Raw genomic sequence first — 27,553 nt, 5'->3', positions numbered from 1 at the left:
GGGATTTTCCTCGCAATTTCCCGACGAACGAGTTTATTGTAGTGCCTGGATGGGGACTAAACAAACGACGGTTTGGCGTACCGGTTTCCGTTGGGAATGTCTAAAATTGATGCCAGCGAACAAGGAAATTATTTTATTATTACTTTTTTTTTGCAGAAATGACCTATAAATCGATAAAGAATATTACATTATGTATTATTAAGTACTGAACGATAAATAACCTCAAGTATAAGATAAATTAGCAATGCTTTGATAAAGGTGATATGAGATCTTATCGATAAGGAAAGTATTTTCGCAGACATTCTGGCGAATGAGTGAAATCACGTTCCCTTGCAGATCGTAGTATAGGTTTTTCCTTTCCTAATCGGCATATCAACTAAAATTTGGTTGTGCATTCGATAACGTCATACTAAAGACTCCCTTCAATGTGCAGCATCAGATTCTCCTTCGTCTACAGTTTAATTTAGTTATTACTTTTAACTTTACATGTACCAATTCTCTAACAAAAGGTTAAGTCTGGACCATCAAATAGTAGTTTTTAGTGACTTAAAAATCAATAATTTCAGAGGCTTCCACGGTCGGAATCAATACATGATCGTTTTCCGGGTTAGAACCGTGTTAATTGAGTTTTTGGCCTCACGTTTCGCACACTTTCGTAAGTGGCATCTTCAAGAGCAGGGTTACGAATTAGGCAAAAGAGCACGGTAACTCAGTATGTCAACCATACCAGAGGCGAAACTCTTTTTTCTCCTAAATAGGAGAATATATAATATATATAATATATATATAATATTATATAATATTACATACCCCCCTATAATTGATAATTATAGGGGGGTATGTAATCAGTCAGTAATACCAAAAATATTAGATTTTATTGTGGCCAAACAATTACAGTGGATTTCTTCGTCTCTTATTTCTGTTAAACAAAATGGTTTTTATAAAAATAGATCAACATTAACTAATTTGATGGAATACTACTGCTATCTTAATGATGCTTTCTCTCGAAAACGACAAATAGATTCTTTATACGCAGACTTCTCAAAAGCGTTTGATAAAGTCAATCATAGGTTACTTATTTTTAAGATGACTAAATTAGGTTTCAGTGGGAAGACTATCAAGTGGCTAACATCGTTTTTATTTTATAGATCTCAGCAAGTTAAAATTGGTAATCATCTGTCTTCTCAATACTTTGCATTTTCTGGGGTACCACAAGGTTCACATTGTGGACCTAAACTGTTTCAAATTTTCGTTAACGATTTGACAATTGGATTTCAGAACTCTAAATTTTTACTATATGCTGATGATCTGAAATTATTTAGAACTATTCAATCTGTTGATGATGCTTCAGATTTTCAACTAGACCTAAATACTCTGCATAAATGGACAGTGAGCAATTTACTTCCGTTGAATTTGAAAAAATGCTGTATTATTTCTTTTTTTAATGTCAAATCAGTGTTGTATTTTGATTACCAATTAGGGAAATCTTCAGTAATTCGTGTAAATGAAGTCAAAGATTTAGGAATCATTTTTGACTCCAAACTTACGTTCAAGGAACATTTTCATTATATATTCCATAAATCAATAAGCATGCTGGGACTCATTTGGCGTCACTGTCGTGCATTATCTGTCTCTGCTCTTAAAACCTTGTATTTTTCTTTGGTGCAGTCAAATCTTCAATATTGCTCTCCTGTATGGTCGCCATTTTATAGGAAAGATATCGACCTTTTAGAAAGAGTCCAGAAAAAATTTCTACGACTGTTGGAATTCAAACTTAATCGGGTCCATCAAAGAGGGGATTATTCGTGGATTATGTGTAATTTGAAAATATTGTCATTAGAGGATCAACGTAAAATGTACGATGTTTGTTTTCTTCATGGGCTAGTTAATGGTTACATAGACAATCCTAGCTTGTTGGGTCAACTAACATTTCTAATACCTCCTTCAAATAGTAGAAAAACTCGGAGCACAGTGATATTTAGGGTACCTGTGTCCACGACTAACAAATCACAAAATCATCCGATCAAACGAATGATGGAAACGGCTAATAGGATGGCGGAAAGTTCAACATTTTTATTATTTGATTGTGGCAGATCAAAATTCAAATCTAGAATTAAGTGTATTTTAGGTCTGTAAATTAAAGTGTATGATAGAATGTTAGTATTTTAGTTTAATTCATTTTCAATTCTTTAGGAAAATTATTAGTGAAGGGTTTCTAAGTATATAGATTTTATTTACTTCATTAGTTTTTTGTTTTTGTATTTTCTAAGATAATTTCAATTTGTATAGTTTATAGTATTGTAAATTGGGGTTTTCCCGTCAAATTAAATTAAAATTAAATTAAATTAAATTAAATTAAAATTATCCGAAGATGCTCTTTTTTAACAAATGAGGGGATCGGAAAAGTCAAAGCCATAAAATCACTTTCGTTGGTAAACGTACTATATTGTCCATTTCCTCTAAAATTCTTGGTTTCATTATCAGAAATAGCAGGGATTTCACTGATTTAAGCATTATAAAACTGTTATATAACACTTTCATCTTATCTATCCTTCAATATTGTTGTCCTATATGGAACCCAATTTATGTCACACAAATTAACTTACTCGAATCTGTTCAAAGACGTTTTTTAAAATTTCTTTGGTATAAGAAGTACGGTGTCTACCCTGAACGAGGAATCGACAACGAACTTCTCAATAGAGCGTTTGATACGTTACCTTTAACAATCAAAAGGCAAATAAATATTGTCATATTTTTCTATCAACTTCTAAATTACAATGTCGACTGTGCTGAATTGTTAGCTAATATATCTTTTCATGTACCTCGCCAAAATTCCAGAAACATTTCCCTGACGTATACCTCCATACCACATTCTAATACCTTTATTAAATCTCCCATATACACAATGTGCAAACTTTATAATAAGGAATTCTGTATTATTGATATATTCCAGTTTAATAGTTTAAAATCTAAAAAATTAATCATTCAACATTGTTATGCAAAATTAAATGTTTAGCACTGTTTTCTCACCTTGTTTATACATTATAATGATTTGTTATTTTTTGTGCTTCCTTTTGTTACATTATAATTTTGTTTCGGTTTAGAATGCGAATTTATTATGTTCTTTTTGTATTATTTTGTTGCTCTGTAATTGGTTTTTATTTTTAAAACTGTTGGGCAATAAACGCTATTATTATTATTATTATAAAAATTGTATTGCGGCACTAAAATTGGGTCCATTCTGTAATAGTGAAGTTGGTTGTAAATAACATCGGACCTGTCGGATGTCCCTTGTCAAGGGGTGAAAAAACGGACTAAATTTTGATGGAAACAGAATAAAAAGAAGGAAGCGCTTGTGACGATTTAAAATACAAAGTTGCTTTGTTATCAGTATCAGGTAAAAACATTGAAATAAATCTGAAGCCGGATCTGTCGGCCTTCAAATTTCAACACGTGCCAGTGATTTATTAGGGTGTCGGAAGCCACTGTAAACCACCCCATTACCAGCGGTTAAAAAATATATTGTTGCCACATAACTTAGAGTAACTAGACGTAGCAAAATTTTGGGATGATGTCGAATTTTCATTCTGTGAAATCGCCGGTTTTTGCGGCGCCCACCTTGTTGTCGAAGCACGTCAAGTTTGGTATTTTCGTAATGTTCCCATTGTTATTTTCTCAATGTAAGAAATACCTGTCTGTGCACAGATTAGCATTAATGTCGATATCCTGGTAATAATGAGAAAGTATCCTTTCCCAGAACGGCGAAACAATAATACACATTTTCCCAACAATAATTGCAACTGTTTATGCTAATTGGATACGGTTTGTGCAGACCGAAGGTAATATATGGATTATGGATGAATGAAAGTGAAATGCATGATCCCGACCAGAAGCCAAACCCAAGACCTTTGTTCTGGTCTACTATTGTACCATTTGTCGATAGTCACATTATTATGGTGCTGATAAACTTCACCACACCATGCAGTAGAAAAATGTATCGGTAAACATACTTGTTGATCGATCTATCTATATTTATGATAACATTTTTCACCTGCATTACTCGTTTATTTTAAACCCCAAACAAATATATTTACCAAGATAGTACAAAGAAGATAACACAGATATTTTAAAATTGCTAAGGAATTGATAAACCTTCACAGGCACTTATGTCCGCTTATAAACTGTCGCTCGCTGGGTTCGTGAAGATGCATTAAAAGGCCCGAAACCCTTCCACTTAATTTTTTCCCACACTAAACACTCTCCCGAGTCCCATATTTCTGTCAAAAACTTCCCGAAATCCCGTAAAAAAGAAAAACCTGTAGATCTACTTACTTTCCGCGCTTTTATAGACGCCATGTATTATCCCGAGGACATTGAGTATGGGATTCGGAATGAAATTCGCTCCGACAACCCCGCTAGAAATAAACTACCACAACGCACCTTCCGAACTCGCTTAAATCCCATGTACAACGCAATCAATTCAGATAAAATGATTTCGTAAAGCAAACTAAGTTTTAACACCGACTCCAATTAGAATCTGACAGTTTTAGAATGAAACCGTGCGCTTAATTTGGTTAGTTAAATTAAACAATTAAATATACAGCGTGGCAGACTTAAACTGTTGCAATCTATTTTATTCGACGCCGAAAACCGCATCACCGAAATCACATTCCCCTCTTCGGTTTAGAGCCGCCCAAATCGAGAACAGGGCCGCATCGGCCGCACGGAAGCTTATCTTTCACCAGTATTAACCGTTATCAATAGAATCAAGCTGAAATCGACAATGTATATAGGTACGTACGTATATTCTTTTATCATTAGTGCGTCTCCAGAGATGGGTAATTTTGTTTTGATGTCCTGTGTAGTAAAAGAAAAAGATTTTATGATAGCGTTAGGGTTTTAGTGTGGCCCTTCACTATCATACACTCCGGCTATATTTATTGAATAGAATACACCTTCTTCAGATTTTTAAAACCTCGCTGCATGTCAAAGTGCACCCCCAAAATATCCGAATGATCCCAACCTCCAGAAAACCGTCAGTCGGTGAGCACTCCATCCCCCCAAATCGAAATCGACTCCTTAATGTCAACAATAGCAAGTCATAATTGCCGTCGGGGTCCGCCCCGCGTTCCAGGACGTCTCGACCCTCGTTGCTCCATCATCAGTAAAAAGCGTCCGGTTTGCATCTAATTGGGGTTCGTAGCGGCGATTTGTCAAAACGTCGATCGAGCCGGATTCGAGAAATTTTTGGTGGGTGGAGACGTTGTCAATTAATGTTCGGTCGAACAAAGATAATGAATTTTTAGGTCGGATAAATGTTGTGGAAGTGCTCGGGGTTATTAGATCTCGAAACGTGTTTCGTGTTTCGAATCTTTTATGGGAATTTAATGATCTTATAAGGGCGATCCCGGTGTGCCGTTCATCAATCCCGCTCATGAATGTTTAAAGGAGGAGTGTAGGCGGCGGTCGGGCAAAAATTAACCGGAATTAGGACGAGGGGGTGCGGGGGGAGGTCTCGTGACGAATTTTTACTTATAAATGCGGCTTTCGGGTCAGGGCGGGTCCGTCCCTAATATTCGTAAAATATATATAAAATGATGACCACCCCGTGAAACAATTTATAGCCGTAATGCGGGCGCTATTTTTGTACGAGCGATCGATTTGTTTTAAGAATTTAACATCCGCCCTAAGAAGCAAAGCAGATAAGAAAAATGTGTACGGGAAACTGGGGCCGATATCCAAAGCTGCACAGCGGACAACATTTCTCATTCGGCTGAAATGCAAAATTTTTAATAGAAGAATAATTAAGGAACTAGGAATTCTATGAATGCGTTTACTGGTGTCAATGTTAATGGGTTTTCGGTAAAAACTAGACATAGAACGCCCCCCGTGAACTCACGTCGGCGCCGCGACCCCAAGCCTCGCAAATATGTACACATCTCCTCGGATTAGCGTCACATATTGACATTTATCCGTCCCGAGCCTCTTTTTTCAGCACTTGCGAAATCTCCTACTGAAAAGCCGCACATGTGGCGCCCGTTGAATCAAAAGAAAACACGTGTTGGCTGTCTGTTGCCTGAATGTTTATTTTGAATTTTCGCTATCCGACTAAACAAATACGCTTTTAATATCTTCATATCGGTCGGGTTTCCGATCGGTTGGCCGTTCTTGAATGGCAAATGAGCCCCTGCACAATACCCGAGCTGTTTGCCTTCGCCCGATCAGGACCGGACCTCGACGTAATAATTAATTGTGACCGTTGTTAATGACGAGCCGGACACTTGCGCTGCGAAATATGCAAATTTTACAGCGAACGGGCACTTGTTGAACAGGCTTTCTCAATTACGGCCCTCACGGTTTTGTATTGAGGGTTTGACACCACTTAGCGCGGTCCTAACGGTTTTCAAACAAGCGACTTGTTACTGGAAACTGTTTTCTTTCGATGAAGTGTGGCGCGTTTTCCAGACGAGATATTTTCTTGTTTTGCGAGAACGTCGCGGGAGCTCGTTATGAATGAGAGAATTGTAAATTTCGACGGCGCTCCGAATTGTTTCGATAAAGTTTTTTTAGTTCGAACGGGTCTTGAAATTGTTTGTGCCGGTGGCTTCGGGAAACGGTAGCTAAATGACAGCACGAAAACAACTTTACAATCCTTTTAAATCAACAAAGGCAAGCCGTTCAAGTTGTTTTTACTCAATCATACTTCATTTATTTGTAAACAATATTCACCTCGAGAATAAACAGTCGTGCTTGGTTTTGGGGGGAGGTCCCTGTCGATATTATACTGTGAAAATATAGCGGGCCAAGGAAGCGCGCCAGTCTTTTCACCAAAACACCAATTAGGGACGTCAAAGAAAGCTGCTAGACACCTGTAGACTAGATACTTCATTCTACTTTCAGGGACATGGTCAGTACGTAGGAGTACGGTCGATCAATGAAAGAATAATACAAGATTTGGTGGTAGTAAAAGAAGAAATATGGTTGTAGTCGATAGACCGAAAAACCAAAGGATGTAAAGATAAAAATAGCCAGAGTTGTTTTATAAAGATCGAGTTTCCACAGTCGGAAAAAAATATGATCGTTTTTGCCAACAACTAGCTCGAAATACCGTAGCTTCTTAGCTGACTGTGAATTCAAACACGCACGCCTTACAAAAAAACCTTCTCCTAACCTCAAGAAATTCCTGCCCTAATCAACCACTATAAACATCCGCGACCCGCATAATTTCCCTTTAAATAATCAACACCCCAAAACTGCATAAATTATTGTCTTTACGAGTAAACAAGCACACAACCCGTGTGAAAAAAATCCCCGTACGACTTTGATGTGGTGAATTCATGAATAATAAAACACATACGTGCCCGTCTGCCTACACAGTCGAACTAATTCCCGACACAATGGGATTGATTGAATATTTACAAAACCGTAAACATCCCACGATTCTAATGGTTTCTGATTAAATTTTGGCTGTTGTTGCTGAGAAGCAGACACATCTCATTAGAACAAGCACCCAATTAATAGTTAACGGAACGTCACACACACAAGGGGTATGAAACGTTGCAGACAGAACGGCTTAATTCGAACGCCTCGAGCCTGAATATTGGACTTGGAAGGCACGAGTGGCGCTCGATTCGAAATTATGCCTCGGAAGACAAAAGGTGGCTTGATGTAGCAGGATGCAACCGATGGAGGTGGAGTGGTAATTGGAGGAACGCGCTGCTGACTGCGGAGGCATTTTCACCTACTACGGAAGTCATTCGCATAAAAAGCAAATAGAGCCACGAACGGAGCCTTGCGTAGTCGACTAATTTCGTTATTACGAACGGCTGCCTGTGGATAAGGCGCGTCCGAACACCTTCGTGGATCCGAAATCAATTCTTCACCTTCGTTCGAATATCCAATGTCGACACAACACGATCCCAGCCGCACCGCGCCACTTCCCCGTGTCCATATAAGCAAATGCCTTATTTATCTCGACATTTATCCTCCAGCCGTTGTTACCTTCTCTTTCTTCCACCCACCGCTATTGTGTTCCACGTTCCAGGTCACACCTGTGCCGCAGCTGATGCGTTAGATGACTCGGCTTTATCGTTCCGAGGGTGTCTCCCTGCCGCCCCCGATCGCCCTTATCGCTCCCAATCATGTACGATCCCTCTCGCATCATTGTCGAGTTAATTAAATGTTCGAGAGGAAGTGCGCGAAAGAAGGGCGGAATTCGTCAAAATTAGGGCCGAACTTCATTGCGGTTCTTGTCGAGATCCGGGGCTAATCCGGAAACACAACTTTTCGTCCATATCGATTATTGTCGGTGATGCCATTTCCGCTTTCTAATAAAGCCGACTTTTCAACATGGCCACCGCAAATTTGAATCCGGAGTTTCGTCGACGCGGCGCTTTTTCGAAACGGGACGTTCGTCGTCGATGTTTATATTGGAAATTCCGATCGGGCCGTAATTCGAAGGGGAAAAGTATCGATTCGGAGGATGCTTGACAGGAGGAAACGAGCTTTCAACGGGGATCAACGAGGAGACCCAGATTTCGCGGACGATGCCGTTATTCATCCTGTCGATAATGATGGTGTCGGGGTCCGATTTCGAATCAATGCGGGGATAGATAAGTGCGTGGGGGCCGGGAGGCGACGGAATTGTCGCAGATGAAGGCCGGATAAACTGGAGAAATGCGGGGTTGATGTTCGCTAGGTTGCGCTCCGAGGGGTGGCGTTTACCCATTATCATGATCCGAAGGAGGTCGCTTGAAACGTAGCTTCGCGGTTTGTTCGTTTTTGTACGTCTTAAATGACATGATATGCATGAACGGATGTCTTTTTTTTGCTGCCTTCACTCTTCTATGTACTATTCTTTCGATTTATGTTACATCTTCTTTTGCCTCTCTCTCCCTTTTCCTATATAAATAATGATACTAGTTCCCTTCATATGCCTCTTCACCTAATTCATCCCTCTGGAAACAGATCCCAAACGACCCCAAACCCAAAATAACAAAACACGTCGATTAATGAGGTTGCAAAGATCGAAAAGCATTTCCAGCTCGAAAATATTACATCCGACTCCGTTGTTCGAGAATTTATGGACCTAAGAATAATAACGCTCGTATGGAATCGAGCATCGAACAATGGAGAAACACCACGGAATTAATATGAAAATACCACTGAGCTGGAATAGCACAGAATTTGCGTCGTGAAGGACAAGAAGTAATTTCTCCATTGATCGGAAGAGACGAGCTCTGAAGGCTTCAACGCCCACAACTCCTGATATCGTAGTCGTTGCCCTAATTCATCCAGTCGATAATGACACTGTCTTCAAAGCCGGACTCAAGTTGATTGAAAATTTGCCCGCATACAACGAAAGAGACGCTCCTTAATCAACATGAAGCGAAGCACTCGCTCCGAATATGTTTTACGATCTGACGGCAGTACAGATGCAGATATAAACGTGCGGAAAGTTGTAAAGTTTACAGAAGTTGAGTTTTCAACAAGTCTTAGTTGTGTGCTCGCGAAAGACGTGCAAATAGAGGAACCCGGAGGGGAGTTACGAGGGAGCTGAAAAAATGGGGCGGGGGAAAGGGGAGGCGTGATTGAGGTGTATTGGATTATGTGGGAAGGAAATATGATCGACGCGTTTTATTTAGGAGATGTTCTTTGTAGGGTGCGGAAGGTGTGCCGGCAAGAAATCCGGGGACCCTTTGAATGTGTCTTCAAGACAAAGGCGTCATACGTATGGTCAATGAGAAAAGAGTCCATCGACCGGAAATTGAAAAACTTTTTGATGATTGGTTCCTTCAAACCAAACCTTTTAGTCACAAAATCGTCGATATCGCACCTTCGTTTCGAATTTTTCCTCCCTCGCACAGCCATATATGCCCCCGTCGCTTTAATCCCCTTTTTAATGTCCGTGTCAGGTTGTAAATGCGGCAGTTCGGGCGACCCAAGTCGTCTGTCGAAATTATAATTTTGATGAAATTTTTTTACGCCTCCCATAAACGCGGGCGGCGGAGGCGGCGGGCTGACGTCACGGAGTACCGAGTCTGCTGTTAACCCATTATAAGTTGGCATGACGCGCCATCCAATTCGGAGTAAGCCACCCGAACAAGCGGTCTGAGCCGTGCGAAAGCCGCAGCTGACGCCCGAAGGAACCAGTGAATTTTATAGGCCATCCAGGATATGGGACATGACAGGCCGGTCGAATGGAATTTACACCGCTGAGGTATTACGCTCTCGATCGGAGGGAGCTTTTGCAGTGTGTGCGGTTTTTTCCTTGCTTTTATTATTGACGAAATTGCACAAACGGGGATCAAAGGGGTCACAAAGGGGTTGTAAATTTGGACGGTTACCATATCGGGCTTCCGCGTTCTGGCAGATTTGGAGGGGGCGGGACGAAGACGATTCGGAGGTGGCGGATGAGGGCAACGAGGAAGCGAGGAGAAAGTGACGGAGAGTGTGCAGATAATTGCAACAATTTGAACCAGCAGGACGGAAAGACGCGAGTCAACAGAAATAGATCAGGTACGGGCACGCCGACCTCCGGAAGAACTTACTACTCGAGAAACGAGCTAATGTGAACTGTTTTACGCACCTGTACCAAAGGCCGGATTGATTTTCATACAGTTCGCGTAATGAAGCTTCCAGACGTCTGATTCTGATATCCTCCAGCAGTATGCTTCCTAACACGAATATTTCATGAAGTAACGTAGGTTCCGAGACACAATCGAACATTATTGAATAAACATGACTATTATGCTTTATTTTTAACTCAGCGTGGAAGAAAAATTATCCGAAGGTTGGGTTTTGTTTCCCGAAAAGAGAATATTAAAATTGCAGTGGAATGCCTAACGAGGAATCGATCGTTCATTTCGAACATGAAATATCAATTACTGGAAACAAGTCAATTCGTGCGTAATTAACACAAAAGCCATGTATTTAACGTAAGTCATTTTTTTCATGTACGGCTAACTAAAAGTCTGTTTCCTGTTGTACTCTACGTTTGGAGTAAGAATAAGAAAAAAACAGCAGAAAACGAAGACCCTACAAGAGTGCTACTAAGGTTCAACGCCCTGAGAAAACTGTCACAAAATTGTAATGTAAATTTGTAGCTGTTCATGTGACATCAGTTGGAATTTAATTGGACACGAATAACTTATAACGTGGCTTATAATTATTAATGGTGGCATTGTATCAGAATTATTCACATCCAACTGTTTCGCATTTATCGCGGCGTCTTATCTTCAAAAGTGACTCGTTTATATGTAATGTTTAAAAAATGGAACAAGGAAAAAACTATGATGAGATCCACATTATATTCTGCGTCATCTCTGATAGGATAACACTCCCTTTTCGGTTTTTGTTATAATATTCTTTATTATTAATATTCAGCAACATATATGTATTTATTTTTAACTAACCAGGACAACCACGATGACGCGATCTCTTCTAACGCCCTCTATGTATAATTGGTTGCCTATCCGGCATCATCATTCACTCCAGTCCTCCCGTCATCCCGACCTAATAACCATCGCCGCTCCGTAAACCGCCCGCCGTAATCCTTACCGTCCCCGATGCATGCACCGCCACTAGATCCCGTCCCCGTCCAAATATTGACCAATTTGCACACCCCGTGCACTCATCCACCCCCAGTCTCGCCGCTCCCCGGCTGCTCCGCTCCGAATCACTGCAAGGTGTTGCAAAATACATCTAGCAGACGTAACGAAGTTAAATTGCCATCTCGACGCCTTTGCGTCCCCGGAACGGCTTCGCGTCGTCGCCGCCCTCATTAATGATTCATCATGTTTGATTAACCTCCGTGGCATTTTTACGAGGTGCGAAAAGGTCCCGGCCAAAGGGCAAGTCGGGCCGGCCATCATCGCGCCGCCCCCGCTGCCCCCGGCCGCTCATTGAGTATTCATAAGCCCGGCACAGTATGTGACGTTTGATTAATTGCAGGTGTCGCGGAGGCGTGTCCGAAAGCGGCGTCCGCCACCACTGCTGCTGCCCCCACGGTGAGTACCTACATGCATTCAATTTGGGTTTAGCACGGATGTATTGGAGGTGGTTCGAATTGATCGCGTTCGCACGTCGGCGGCGATGATTGATATGGGGGCCGGGGGCGGCTGACGGCGGTCGGAGGGAGGTTTTGGTGATTTGTGACGGGCGCAAACACGGGGAGGTGCGAATGGGGAGGGAGAAGTTTTTTTTTAAGAGTGGCGTGAGTTAGGGGATTTTGTAATAAGTGGGTGTTAGATACCGATCTGATCAGAGTGTGTTGATTGCTTAAATTGTTTTGAACGGTTTATGGTAATTGAGGAGGAGATATTATTACAGACAATACTCGACTGTGTAAATTTAGTAGCGGTGCTTAGTTTCGAAGATAGCGACGGTAATGGGAACTTGTTTTTTGCCAAAATCAGAGTCTGTAGTGGTAATAAAAATCAACACAGACAGGTGGAAGACAGATAGACGGAATGCAATACTTCCTTAAGTTACGCTCGGGAAGTAAAAATATTGTTTTATCAGTGAAATATTAGAAAATATGACTGTCAACACTACAGTGATAAAGCGTTAGATAAGAGATAAGACACGTCGTAAACAGTCAAGAGAACATTGCTACATTCGAATGGAGGTTTATAATTACCTACAAAGAAATTTATCGTACCTACGAGTACCTCAATATACATCAAATACAATTACTGTAAACCGGCACAAATAACACCGGTTTAAGCTATGCTAAGCAATATTGTTTAAGAAATTAAAAATCTAGTCTATTAAACAAAAAAACTGGTACTTTGGCTTCTTCGGTTTTTCGTGTCTTTCTTCAGGAGCAAGGGTTTTAAAAATAGTGTTTCCGATTTGTTGGATGCGTAGGAATTTTAGAAGTTGTGCAAAAGTATTTGCAGAAAGAACTTTCGCCACATTTATCAACTTATCGTCTATTTATGATATGACTGGCAACCTATTAATTAACCTGGTGATAATTTTGTCGCTATTCCTAAATATTTCTAGAGGACGAACACCCTTAAAAATTTTTGACTCTGAATTTGCTAGACTTCGCTTAAATTTGGTCATTATAAGTAAGTTAAACCGACTTCTTTTAGTGTTACAATTTCGAGTCATCAACGCACCAAAAAAGAGACAATCAACCAATATTTTCGTCGGTTGTCATGAACCAGAAAATTCCGATAATTCTAGTTCTTCGCTAAAATGACCTTAGATAACACGTCCCAAAGTAAATATTGATATGCTGCAACCATCGCTCATGTTATCGTATACGAGAGCTTCTCCGTCGAGTGTCGGTCGTGCTAGTGCAGTTTTCATCCGACTCGTCTACCTCTGATCGCATTAGCCGTGCCTATCCCCATCCAGAGGTGTGTTTCTCACGCCTAATTAAGCCGTCTGGTGGCATTTGCCCATCCAGGGTGAGTCTGCCTCCCACCAGGAACTTTCGCCCGTCCGTCCGCCTCATTTAAATGCCACTCGCAAATAATTCGAAATACGCCCCAGCCAGTAATTCGATTCGTCATCGGAACGAACGGATGGGAAATGACCTTAATTATTTTCCATCTGGAACAGTCGTATCGGTTCATTAGCATTTCAATGGTATGCAATCAGCGTAGAAAAAGCTCGTCTATTTTTTACCCCCGAACACAATAAAAATCGATATCGGTCGAGTGTCTGCTTTTGACGTCGCGTCGTCTAGAAATTGATTTCGCCCGTAGTTCGCTATTGGTTGACGAAAAGGTCAAGGAGCGAGTCGTATTCCCGGTGCATTTGTCGTTAGGCAATTGTTCGACATATCGATGGCGATTATTACGAAATAATAGCGCGAAACCGACGGGGATGTTTTCAAATATCAAATTAGGGAACGAACATACGAATACACAGACGCCATCTGGCGGAGAGTACTTCAAACTACAGTGTATTGTGTGAGTGAGTGTAGATGTCTGCATAAATGGCGGTGTAGGAAACTGTTTCAAACTACAGTGTATTGTGTGAGTGAGTGTAGATGTCTGCACAAATGGCGGTGTAGGAAACTGTTTCATCTGTAAATTTGGTTCGTGCTCTGGCTAACAGTTTCCTATGCTACCACTCGAATGGCGTTACTCTCCGCTAGATGGCGCGTTGCGCTTGTCGGCTAACCACAGCCAGATGGCGCCCGCTGCACGTTCCTCAGCAATAATAATTTAATGCGTAATCGATACTCCCCCGGTTGATTTTACCCTTCATCTTTTTTCGTTTGTTTTTATTAGACGACAACTTCATGTATATGTTGATTGGGTTTTTGCTCGTTTTTTTTTCCCAACCGACGCGGTATTGACTCTTCATATTATGCCGAAGTTCGTGCGTTTTATTTATCGACGGTTTCGCCCCGGCTTAATTCTTAACGACGCTCGTGAAATCGGCAACAGTTGGCTAATTTTTAATTAAATGTCAGATATGAAGTTTTTGCGAGTCTTTAGGGGAAGCCATATTGCTTCATTCAATAACTGTCACGACATAATGAAACAGTTGACAAGTTGTGTATTTCTCTTTTGTTTTATGGTTCGTCGTAATTTATGGAGAAGCGAATTTCAGGTGGAGGGCGTTTTATGTATGTGTCACATGCGGAAGTCGGAATTTTTGTTGTTCGGGGGGAAAGTTTGGAATTTTTTGTTTGGGGTAATTTATTATATGCGGTCGGAGTAAGATGTTTGCGTTGCGTTACTTTCTGAAAGGGTAAACATGGTGTGGTGGATAATGCGAAACATAAACAGAATAAATGCGCCCAGGAATAGTAGGTTTAGTTTCATTAAACAGAGCTGCCGAACGTGGAGGCGTAATTAAAGTGTTAAGTTGGAGGAGAGAGAAAATTCGGGGGTTTTAGTGGAAGTTGTGTCGAAATGTGATACAGATTTGCTTTCTGCTGCTTGTTTTAGTGATGCTAATTTTTACTGGTGTGAAATGAATCTTAAAAATGACTAAAAGTTCGTTGAGAAAAACGTCCATTAGCGAACACTCGGAAGAGATGTAAAGTTTCAAAACATTTTTGCGTTCTTAACCTAGTAGATATTATCTTTATTCATTAAATTACTTCGGTCGTTCTTTTTCTTGGCTCTGTTGTGTAGAGGTTGTTAATAGTCTGTTCTGTTTTGTACTTTATATGTAATTTAACTAAATGCAATGGGAAAGTGGATCATTTGAACACCTGCGAACTGTAAATGATAAATTGTCGTATAAAAACTATACAATAGTGTATCTCATATCAATCGTGTACTCTTTTTTATGGAAGTTCGTAATATCGATCAAGTTGGGATGTTATTTATACCGCAGTTTTTGGTTCCAGCGATGCACTGTTTTATACGTTCAACTCATCCTTTGTTATTAAAATTTGAATTGACCTATTGAGAATCTAATTGAATTTACTGATGTATATTCCGTTGTCATTAATATTTCTAACAATGAAACAAACAAATAAAATCATTAACCTTCTGAAGGATATGGGTAAATAAATTTTAATGAATCTTTACTGTACATTCAGAATTTACATATAATCAAGTTTCATCATTTTCTAAAAATAAAATATGTATTAAAAAGTTCAATTATGAGGTAAAACCTTTCCGTTGTTCGGTAATATTTAAAACAAATCATAGATCCCGGGCGAAAATTCAAATAAAATTTAAATGGTGACGCCACGAGCCAAGCGTTTCCTATTGGCTACAAACCACACCCATGTTCTAAAATGACGTCATGTTGGCGGAAATTTTGAAATAATTTTTGTCGCACAATTGAAAATAGTAAAGATTAATAAAGACAATGAATTGATTTTTTTAATGATAATTTTGGATATGGTCAGTTTAATTAAGTTATAGACAGATGCGAAGTAACGAAAATGCGTAACCTACATTTTTGTATTTTACCCTTTGTGAGACATTAAAGAAACATGATTTTGGACATTTATTTTCATTGCTGTTGAAATTTTTAAATACGTTTCAGTGTTGCAGGTGTTTGAGCAGTTCGTAACATTTTCAATTAACGTTCAGTGATACGTTTTTAATTAAACGTCAATATAATATTCATGATCTCTAAAAGCATGTCAAAAAATGACGTGCATAAAATTTCCATATTGTGAAACAGAGTTACGTGAAGATTTGTGAAAATTTATATTTCGAAAAAGCGTCTGGTTTGAGCTGTCGGGTGTCTAAAAACAAACTTGCCAGAAATAAACGATCGAAAAAAGCCGTCCGTTTTTTCCAACTTCCTGCTTAATCCAGAACTTTCCTCTCCACACGGTCGTCTAATCGTTCGTTCATCCAACACAATACTATCATTAACTTCCCGCTTTCAACAAAAAAGGCCCGATTTGAGTAATCGGCCGTCGTTTTTCCACCACGAAAGGGTGTTTCACGGCCAGACCCTCTGGACATCCGTCGAGCTTTTAGTCGCTAATTAGGAGCCCCTCGTGGAAAAACCTTCACCCTTTCGCCTCCACCTCTCCGACTCGAATGATAATTAATTAGATAGAGAAACGCCGATAACACGTACCCGAAACACACTTTTCCACTGATTGTTTCTTTGCGAAATCGCCATTTAAACGCCTGATTAATTGCCCACGTAAAGGTCTTCGTCTTTGAATTTCATTAGCGACCGTTTTAAGCGAATCAATCCAATTAATTAATGCTCCTTGCTAGATTAGTTCCGGTCGGTATTGTCTCATCTCGCTTTCTAATTAAATAGAGTAGTTCCGGATGGTCCGTTTTTCGATGCGTGTGCACGGGCTCCCGCAGTTCCTCCTCGTCGTCTCGGCGACGTCAAGGGATATGAGGGCACCTCCATCCTTTTCGGGATTATTATTGTGTTTGACGTCTCTTCTTGAGCACCGGATCCGCACAAAGCTCATTTCTGCAATCCTATTAGTGTTTTCCATTATATACAAGTTTCGGAATTACGGCCGTGTTCCGCTCTCTACATATTCTTGGATTGTTTTTCCATGTTGGAAATATTGCATTCTTGGAGCCCGCCGATTTAAGCTCGTTTCGTTCGTGTGCACTTATTTTCAGAAGAGAAACGTATGAATTTTTCATTAGAGAGGTTTTTTCCGGCTTTATTTTTTGCACCCTCTTGTCACACGAATTCCGACGGTTTCAGTTAAATATTAAGGGTGTTCGGCCTAATCCCCACGCCCAAAATTAAAGGGTTTACGTTTAATTGGGAAATAAACGCGGTTTTGTGACGTGCGGCCTGGGTTTTTTCGCCCTTTATCTTCACGTTGTGAAAAAAATATTATCTGCTCGCCGATTCGATGAATAATTTATTGGTTATGGCGCCGGGGATGGATGAAGAGGAGGAGGTGTTATTGACTTTAGGGACTACCTCGAAGGATTAGTTGCTTTAATAACGACTGCAGAATTCGTTGGTCAAATAACTTGTTATTGTAGGTTCCCTCCAAAATTTATGCTTTTTCTATAAAGGGGATGTGTAGTGTCGAGACAACCGTGAAAAATCGCTGAAAAAGCGACAGAAGCGCGCGAGTCGTAATGTGAATATCACGATTTGCATTGCAGCTTTTTCTACATTCTTTGCTCGAAGGCGGTATGTTGTTCGATTTTCTCAAACATGAAATTTTCAAAGACGTTTTTCACGTTAGTTTCGCCTGAAGAGAAACTTGACGAGGGTTAAATAAAAGCTGTGTGTACGTAAACTAAAAAAGTTTTTTTAGTGGAAGAAATAAGGTCGTCTGCGAAATATCGACTCTTGTTGATCAACGATACGCAGTGTGCAATAAATACTCAAGCGAATGAAGCTCGCGACGTGTCATATATATATAACTATCCGAGTTAGTGTGCCGTGAACACCAAACCTTGCCGTTAACTTACCTTCCCTCGTGAAATATGAATTCGTCCTCCTCACGGACGTAATTTTCTTTATGCGCAAAAGTTTTCAGCGAAAAATCGGTTTACGAGAGCGAAGTTAGCATTGCAGTTGCTCAGACGAAACAAATTCATTAGTATGTATTATGAGTCTCAAATTAATCTCCGAACGTAAAAAGGAACAACTAAAAATTAGGGAAGATTAAAGCGGAAGACGTTGCGACGGCTAAAAAATATTGAGCACGACGCAAAGTTTCTAATATTATTTTGTCTGATTACAGGACCAGATACGAGTCGTTGGCTTCGATTTTAATAAATTTTTTACGAAATTAAAAAGCTCGCGTTTTTATTTACTTTGTACGAATTGAAATGGAAACCATTACCGTTGATCGGATTATATCGGGATTTACATATTATCCTTTTAAAAATTAGAAGCCTCGCGGGATCCCCCGTCATATAAACAAGTCGCTAATGCATTTCGTTGATGGGTGATTTTTATTAACAGCGATTTTGATGACGGACACAAAGGGATCACAACTATCAAAGCCCAACAGGGGGGATTGATCCAAATCGGAAATGTGGGTATTTTGGTAGATTTCAAGGGAGCACTGTGCGAATGTGGAAAGTTCAAAAGTCTTTAATATTTAGTTGTTTTTTCTATTTTCGTAAATTATACTAAAGCGGACAAACGCATGCGTAAAATCTATCGATCAGTTTAAAATTCCCGCGCAGAAGTGGACTCTAACGGGCCACTGCATCTATCTTCTCTTTCTTCTTTTGTTGTTATTCCAACTAATCTTTCATTTTCTATTCTATTCTATTCTCGTTTTCTTTATCGACCTCGGACAACATATTTCTCTTTGGGACTCCATCCTTTCGCGTACTATGTCTCATAAGTGGAGATTTCCATACCCAAGTAGTTGAACCTTGGAACTAGATCGTCATCGTCATTCTGGAATCGAAATATTAGATTTCCACTTTTTTGGTACACGTTTGCTCTTAAGGATCTTGTCGAAGATTGGTTAAATCGCCAATTATTATTTCACATGTATTTGTGTGCAAATGAAATCGTTAAGTATAATTCTGTGGTCTTTGTAGATGTAGGCGGCCAAACGTCTGTGTCGCTAGTCGAAACCGCACAAATCATCCTCCAAATCCGGCGCTGAAAGACGTTCTAAGACGGCTTATTTTTGGCATCTCTGCAATTCGCTTGTTATATTTTGCTGCGTAGCTTTAGTTCGTCCGATGTGAGGCAAATTCGCGTATAATTCTTCCGTCTGTCGCTTTGTCGACACCCACTCAAAATGCCTGACAAGCCTTAACAAGGCCAACTTGCTGTTATTGGTCGCATGTTCGATAACGAGACATCATGCAAGATGATTTTGTAATAATGTCAAATTATATTCTGCCCTCGTGGCCATTTCGTAGCGGAATCCAATCTCTCCGACGTCGTAACGTCATTCAACCGGAATATGAAGTGAAGAATACCAAACGTTATTTCTATCTATCGCGCAGAGAGTGCGTGCGGAAAAGTCGTCGTTTTTTCGTCGGTCGCCTCCTTGACGAATGTCTTAATACATGCTAATGGGTATTTTTCCGCGCCGAGTGTCGGGCCGTGCAGTCGCGAGACGAGAGGTGCGTTGATTGATCGTCGCATAGAGAAATATCCGACGTTGAATCCGATTAAGTTGGCAGCGTGAAATGATAGCAGCGTACGAAGACAAGAAGGTGTATTAACAGTTCTAGCGTCTCTACTAATCAGATTGCCGGCACCTGCGTAATTGCCGCCGAACAATGGGCCGAATTCGCAATATAAGCATCGAACGCCAAGAACAATGGGGATGAAAGATGATGTAAGGGGATGCGGACCGGGATTACGACGGAGAAAATGAAACGGAGGAAAATGTGCACAGATTAAGGGATGAAAGCGGGTGGAAAGTGATACTAAACGTCGTCCTGCGCCAGTTTAAGCGGACGGCTAGTGTAGTGTGTGCAAAATTGGTCAGGATTAGCGTCGGCGGCGGTAGGTGTTCGATACGCAGCGGCGAAACGTCGGAACGGAGGCGTGGCTTGCATGCGTGGCGGGAAATTAACCGAAAAAAGAAAACCGAACGGCAGTCCACACTCCCTAGGAACTCCCATAATGAACGTCTACACTTTCGGGGGAGTTAAGAAAAAGACGACTTGGAAAAATCGCTTCCCGCTTTGTATTCGCTCGCCGAAAGAAATTATTTATTAATGGAGCGAACGCCGTTATGTGCAGCAATAAAGCGAACATGACCGCGTCCCGTGTTCTTGGTGCGGAAGCCCTCCATAATGCAAACCCAAACTCGGAATCCGTACCGAACCGTGTTCGTACGTGCATCTACCTGTTCGACGATCGACCATTAATCGTCGAATTCCCAATAGTTGTCGATGCACTATGTTGATGATCATTAATAGTTTTAATCGTCGCAATATTTCTCGCCGCGACAGCGCCCCCCGGTATCGCCTCGCCAGGTTTGATGTATGGCACCCAATGTTTGCACTGACGTTCAACAGTTGAAACTGGTGTGTCCTGATAAGGGCCATGACAAATGCACTCTTACGAAATTGATTGCTCGTCTAATTGTGTTTGTGCAGACACCTGAGAGCACTTTTTCCTGTATAGGCCTCTCCCCTCGCGAGAAGATGCGACGTCGGGGAGCGCCCATATTAACCGGCTAACGAAATTCGCCTCTACTAGGACTCCCCGAAAACGCTTTTTATCACATTACCGAATTCCCTGTTTCCACTATCCAATTTCTCCCGTCGAAGTCGCTCTCCCGACCTTCCCTAAAATTGTATCAGGGCAAATCGCGATTTTTAATACGCCATAACAGTCTTGTAGAATCCTAGCGAGATCCGACCGAATTACAATTCCCTTTTTCAAATTGTTTCCGTAATTGGCGCCGGTCCTCCGAGTCTCGGATCTCCCTCACCTTGTCTCGAATTTAAAGAGCACGCCGAGATCACTTTCCTCACATTACCATCCGGAAAAATTAATTTCGCGATAAGGCCAGAACAGAAAGCTCTTCTCTCTGCTCACTCCCGGGACTACGACGCCATCTACGAACAAGAGTATAACGTTTCTTCTTTTCTGCTCTAATTTAACATCATCTCGGCGTTCTTTCACGTTCCTTGAAGACGTCCGCATGCAAAGCAAGCACCTGACGTTGATGAAATTTTGCCTCTCCACTTTTAAATTCAATATGTTTGCCTGTGAGAGATACAATTTCCATCAAAGAACGTGTGTATGTATATATACATCTGGTGGATGTCTGTGTGTGTGGGCGCGTCAATAACGCGTTAGGCGAAGCGTTGTTCTGTCCCCGAGCTGTATGTCTTTCAACCCATAGGGGCGGATTCCGACGAAGAACGACGTTTGCACCCCGCCGCACCCCCTAATGTCTTTTCATATAAACCTTTATAATGGAGCGACTTTGCCGGGCGGCAGGAAGACCCGCTTCTTCTCAGATACACACAGAGACGAGGATACCTGGGCGCAAGTGGGCGGACAATCGGATGACGACAGACGTTAACGACCAAGGGTGGAAACGCAAAGATTGAATCGCCACCGATCCAAGAGAAGAAATACTTGGAAGGGGCACAAATAAATTGTGAGGACAACCGGAATCTTCGCGAGTACGGAGAATTCTAACGCCCGCGCGCAATAAGCATGTGCGTCATCTGTTGGAAATCGGGGGCACCAACCGAGCTGGCTGTCATTTTTCTCGGTGCTCGTGCGAGCGCCGTCAGTCACCTCGGATTTATTCACTTCCATATTAACCAGGATTTCGTGCAGCGACGTTGCCTCCGCGATTTTTTATAAACTCCCGTGGATATTGCTTTATACACTTGGAAATTGCCTAATAAAATGATAAAGTACCTCTAAAGAAATTGTTTATGAGCGTTCTCGCGCGAGTTAAAAAACTCCGCATTCGCAATATGAACGTCGACTCCTCTCTCCTTTGCAAATGACGACGAAACGACCTCAGAACGGACTGACAGTCGGCGTACTGCAGAAATAACAATATTCTCCGTGCCTCGGGATCCACTTCATAACTTCGTTCCGTGTCGGTGAGGAGACGAAGTTTATGTGCTAAAAAATAACTCAATATGACAGTGTCATCTGTCTTTTGTGAAGAGAGAGGATTCGGATGCGACGGCATTATGCACGCTCCCATTCGACGGTTAAAACCGTTAGGAATGGACGTTTTTATCGTTTTACTACGTTCGAGATTCTTGTGCAAAAACACGTCTCACAAAAGAGCGACGCAAATAACGTGGAAATGTTGGATTTATTGAATCGGGTGAATAATGAGGCAAGGAGCGAAAAAATTATAGTGGAATGTGTTCTATAACAAACAGTACGCAAATAGTGCCAATCAGCTTGGAAATTGCTACCACAGCAAACAATGCCGCCACAACTTCCGCATGAACACCTCCGATGAAAATATCTACACACAACTAACTATTGGTTGCGTCACGTCGACCTTCTCTGGCTCCATTGCACATTACCATTTGACGCCGATAAGGAATTATTTATTTACTTCTGGATGGATTTTTTTGTCGCATGGACTGTAACTAATCGATCTAGCACGAACCGAAACTTACGTGTTTAGATTTTGTCTTCGTTTGGTCGAGTACCCTTGTACCACTTATCAACCGTAGGTTCCCGTCTGAATCTATTGAATGAACACAGCCAGATTCAGTAGCCGCCAAACAAAAGAAGCTATTCATTTGTGTTCATCACCGTGCCCCCGGTTCTATTCAGTCATCGCCAATCAAAGCGCTTGCCATCCATTACAGTGCTAATTAATTCCATTTTCGAACATGTTTATTAAAGCGCGATTCTACACTAAACCGCGGTAAATGCGTTTTTATATTGTAATTCAATTATGGGAATCGACGTCAAACACGCTGGTCCAAATCGGAGTGGCCAACGGACCGAAGTCGGCTCAGGTTTTTGTGACGTAAATGCCCATCAGAAAGGGTTACCGTGTAAGGCATTCCTTGGACGCGAGGTGGATAATGCATGTAAGTGTTTTGTAAGTGTAGGACGAAGATCCGGCCACCATACTAAGCAGTCCGGTAATGGCGGAGACGCCATCTGGACCCTGCGAGGGGTTAAGTGGCCGTGCTCGCCTACGACGTCGTTCCTTCGGATGCATGCCGCCCATAATCCGGGGTCAAAAATCATGTAAAGGAAATTGCAGGAGATGGTGGGATTTCCAACAACCCACAGCGTTTTTCATTACTCAACCGTGAGGATTCATTGCAGTCGACTAAAAGAAATCGGTTTTGACGTGGACACTTGAAAAGTGCCAGATCACGTGTTCTTCGGTCTTTTAGAAGATTGAATTTGTCCGGAGGACGATCACCAATAATCGTGGTTCAAGTTGGTTCACGGTGTAACGATAAGTATGAGTCATTAAATAGTCAATGATAAACAATCCAATTCGACCGTCTACAACACTGTCAAAAAGACTCCGGTATTTTGAATCCTCAAGACGGTGGCCGACCGTGTCGGCTCATTGTAATGCAATCAGTCGGAGTGGAATCGGAGCGCCCCTTTTAACTGAGAACCCATCCGACTCCATCAAATATTTAACAGCCGCTCCTGAAACATTTCTCCGCCGCCCCCGCCCCGTCAGGATTAATCTGGAAGATAGTGCCGGACCGGGCCATAATTCAGTGGCGGACGTTTAGGAGCGATTGAAACGTTCGAGGAACACTAATGTGTTTGAAGAGAACACGAGAGAGCAAAAGCTTTAAGTGGATGGGCGGTCCGAGAAGGAACGCCGCCGCCGCCACATCGCCAGCTAAGAAGTCTACGGTCACTGGATCCGAATGCGGCCGGTTCGAAGTTTGGACCTGGCGATGATGACCCGAAATTGGACGACGTTGTTTGTGAAGCAAGACGCAAATGCGAAGGGCACCAAGATCGACTTTAATTTAACTCGGATGCGAATACTTTCGGGATCGACGTTCTAGCTGAACTCGAAGACGGAGTTGCTTTTTGAAGAAGTGGGTGCGGTCGACGTACAATGTATGATTATTGACAAATGCCCGGCAACAAAGTAACACTTTCACCACTCGTGGTCCAATGAAAGCCCGGATAAACCACTAAACCGCGGCTGCAGCCGGGCTCCGTCTTCATCATTCAGAGTAATATCAAACATAATCAGAACAAATCCACGTGTCTGGCCGGTAAACTCGGCAATTCCCATCCGTGAAAATTTTTAATAAAGAAAAACTGCCTGTAAAACTTTTAATAAAGCTGACGGGAGATGAAGTTTATCCTAGACAGACCGTGAGGGAAGAGAAATCGCGCACTTTAACTATTAACCTGATTAAGGATTTTTTTTTCGTGCGAATCTGACGTGCCAACCGACGTTAATGCTTCGTCTTACCGGAGACACACTTGCTCTCATATGCATGGTTCGAGAAATCGTGTTCCGTGGAAGAGATTAGTGTTTATGTGTTGTGAAAGCTCCGGTTTCTAATACGGCTTTTAGTGCAGCTACTACTGTTACATTGAGTCATAAAACTGCCGGTAGGTGCACCGAACGCGACAGCGAATCATTCGCGTGACGCCGCCGTTTTTTCCCGTTCGTGTACAGGGAGAGCACCAGAAAACGTGTTCGGCATTCTTTATTTTCATAATGGACTTTCAACAGATCGAACTTCATTAAAAATATGATAATTGATTTACTTTGTGGGAACAAAGTTTTTCTTCTTGGGAGTGCAGCGTTGAGGCAAGTCGAGGGGAAAAGTTGTAATTGTGTCGATCGATCGTCGAAAATCAGATTTAATTACATGCCACAGAATCAATCGAATTAGAGAAGTTTGCCAACAAATTAATAAACAACAACTCCAGTTATGGTTGATGGTATGGAATGAACGTCCTAATTGACTTAAAATCCTTGTAGACGTTCAAGCCTAGCGAGTGAAGATGGTGTTGTGTGGGGGATGAGTTGGAATTTTTGAAGGCGGTTGTAGGTGGTTGGTTATCCTGAAACGTGGGATGTAACGATTTTTCGTCTATTACTACCATTTGGCAAAAACCACACAAAGACCACCCACGTATATCGAATGCGGCTTCTATTACAAGTTACAAACGTCGAGGTGTGTTAAATGATCAATTTGTCATATCGTTTCGCATGAAGCTTATAATTTGTTTTAAATGTCAAACCACTGCTTCCCATTGGGGTACATTGACGTACGTTTCGTCCTGTATTTTGTAAATTGAAATAAAGAAATATGTCTTTGTTCTGTGCCAATTGTAGAATTAAAAGATAAGCACCAGTGATGGTTGAATTTTTGATCTGAGTAAATCTCTGAATGCACACAATGCCCCTTAGTGAAATTTTAGCGTAATAGTTCAAGTTGTTTGCTGCATCTTAACGTCTTGGAAGCACAACACTGCCGAGTAATGGAGTGGCGCTGATGGCGGAGCGTTTACAGAGAAAAAGTCGTCGTTTCGTCATGTTATGTGGCAGAAGATGTATGTTGGTAATTTAATGAAGCGACGACAATATCGAGCTCCGCGTTTCAAGACGACCTGAAAACTAGCTGAATTTGTAATTCATGACTTTCGGGACGGTGTTGCCGCGGATCATGACTCGAAGGACTTTTTGTCTTGACGTTTTAGACACAATCGTTCGCGGAAGTATTAGTGGTTCTAACTTATTACGTTCCAGCGCATAATATGTATATCCGTTACGAGACCCCCGTACTTGTCAAAAAGTATTAGCTTCAACTTAATAAACCCATTGTTTCATTTTCCCCGTTCCAACTTTCCAAATAACCCGAAAAACTTTCTGATGGGATTATAAAAATCGCCAACGTAAAAAGCCGGGTCGGCTACGTATGAGAACCGTTCCCGAAACATTAGAGCCGCGATAAAAGTCCCGCATCGCTGCGGTTTACCTGGTCGTCCCAATGCGAAATACCCCATAAAATGCAGCGCGTCTGCGTTTTTGTTTGCGTTGACAGCCGTGACAATTACGTCGAGGCAAGTTTGCGCTTAATCTCTTAAACTGTGACGTTCTCGCCGAGCCAATTATGTGAGAAAAGTTGTTTCGGAAAAGTTACAACACCGAGTAAATACTATGAATTAGAATGCATTAAAGTTCCATAAAGTTGGCGACACACTAAAATGCAGATTAGGAGCGTTAATTCGCCGCCCTCCGGTCGCGTCCACACTCCGTACCACCACCTCGTTGTTTCCTTATTAGTATTCAACGGCCGCGTCGCTTGTTTACTTTCGATCTCGCTTGTTCGCGTCCCACTTCTAGCTGCTGTGCGTACGCAATCTCAAACAAACCGCACTAACAATATTCTCCTTGTCTCTAATGCCGTATAAAAGCGCATCAATCGCATATCGGTTTTCAATATCTCATTTGCCATTCGAGTGGCGTGCCTGCTCTTCACGAGTATATGGAATATCTTATGCGACAGTTGCGAACGGCGACTAGCGTATTTTTCTGCGAAATTAAAGGGAATCTAGATGGCGGGGCGGCTCGCTTTCTCAATCTGATCTTCGCGGAATGACACGCAGCCCCTCTATCGTATCGGAGACTTTTCTCTTACGAATGTTAACGCGCTAGGGTCGGAACGGTGCAAGGGAGCAGATGGCTTCCAGCTAACATCATTGTTTTCATGTCCCAAGGAAACACTTTGCACTTTCCACTTTCCTACTTGGCCATAAGGAAACTAATTTAAAAGACTGCAGCCGTATTATGCCGAGATAAAATATACCTCTTGGCTTCATCGATTTTCCGGCCGAAGGAATTGCCGAGGACAGCAATAACGCGCCTGCACTGGTGCGAATCAGACCTAGTTACCCAGCTACGAAAAAACTTCACGTCGCGTGCTAGCCGGATCATCACGATTCGCATGCAAGCGGCCGGCAGAATTCGAATTGGAGGGCAACAGTTTTATTGAACATTGGCTTACGCACCGGACCACTTTTCGGTAGTTTTCGTTTGCAACATTTAAACGAGAAATGGTTTGCCGTCGTCCCGTTACACCAAACACTCTTATCTGGCAGAAGACACAGCGTTGGCAGCGGTCGCGTTAGCAATTCTGGCTTACTATTATCAAAAATGAGCGACGGAAACTTAAAAACATCCCTTTATATATAGCCTAGGACCACTGGAATTTGGCGCCCAACGTGTGGTCGCGTAGTTCGCAGAGATTCGATATTCGAACTGCGACAAGCTTGACAAGAACACGTATAACTCATCTCTTGTGTTACGAATTACGTAGTAACAATTCGATATTGGCCTACGCATCCAACCGCCTCCCGGAAATTTTCGGTTGTAACATTTAAACCAGAAATAGTTGGCCGTGCCCACCCCTTACCTGAAACCCTCGCATCGGTTCGTAAATGGAAACATACTTCTCCCACGCGGTAACGTAACCTTTTTGTTTCGTTCAGAGATGTTGTTTCTCCAACTATTAGAATTCTGGGGCAAGTTTAGGTATTCACAGCGCACGTAAATAAGTTGCCTTGGCTATTGTTGGCGAACAATGGTCAGAATGTCGACGCTGACCACTAGATTAAATAATGGGAGCCGTGGGTATTAAAGTTGTGCGACCAGCATTCGATGAAACGGTGGGAAGTCAAGAGTTAACCCGCGCTGCTAGCATTTTAATCCGGATCGCAGCCGTAAACC

The 27,553-nt window shown here is 41.8% G+C and overlaps 1 protein-coding gene across 12 annotated transcripts in view; it reads left to right on the top strand.

The window, feature by feature from the left end:
* LOC135131536 (tyrosine-protein phosphatase Lar) overlaps positions 1-27,553 on the top strand; it is a 305,692-nt gene that overhangs the window by 161,292 nt on the left and 116,847 nt on the right. For 9 of the 12 annotated variants that reach the window (XM_064059325.1, XM_064059324.1, XM_064059329.1 and 6 more), the window contains exon 3: positions 11,953-12,008. The exons of 1 other annotated variant lie outside the window; for it this stretch is intronic. The gene's annotated coding sequence lies outside the window, so the exon portion shown is untranslated. Of the gene's footprint in view, positions 1-11,952; positions 12,009-13,285; positions 13,422-27,553 lie in introns of those variants that run through there. 2 more of the 12 variants (XM_064059320.1, XM_064059322.1) reach the window with 2 other exon arrangements.

Source organism: Zophobas morio, unplaced genomic scaffold, assembly GCF_036711695.1.
Source record: "Zophobas morio isolate AGI-343-1 ecotype UQ-CSIRO unplaced genomic scaffold, CSIRO_AGI_Zmor_V1 ptg000020l, whole genome shotgun sequence".
NCBI classification, from domain to species: Eukaryota; Metazoa; Arthropoda; class Insecta; order Coleoptera; family Tenebrionidae; genus Zophobas; species Zophobas morio.
Note: the sequence above shows the minus strand (reverse complement) of the source record. Positions and strands in the feature narration are given on the sequence as shown.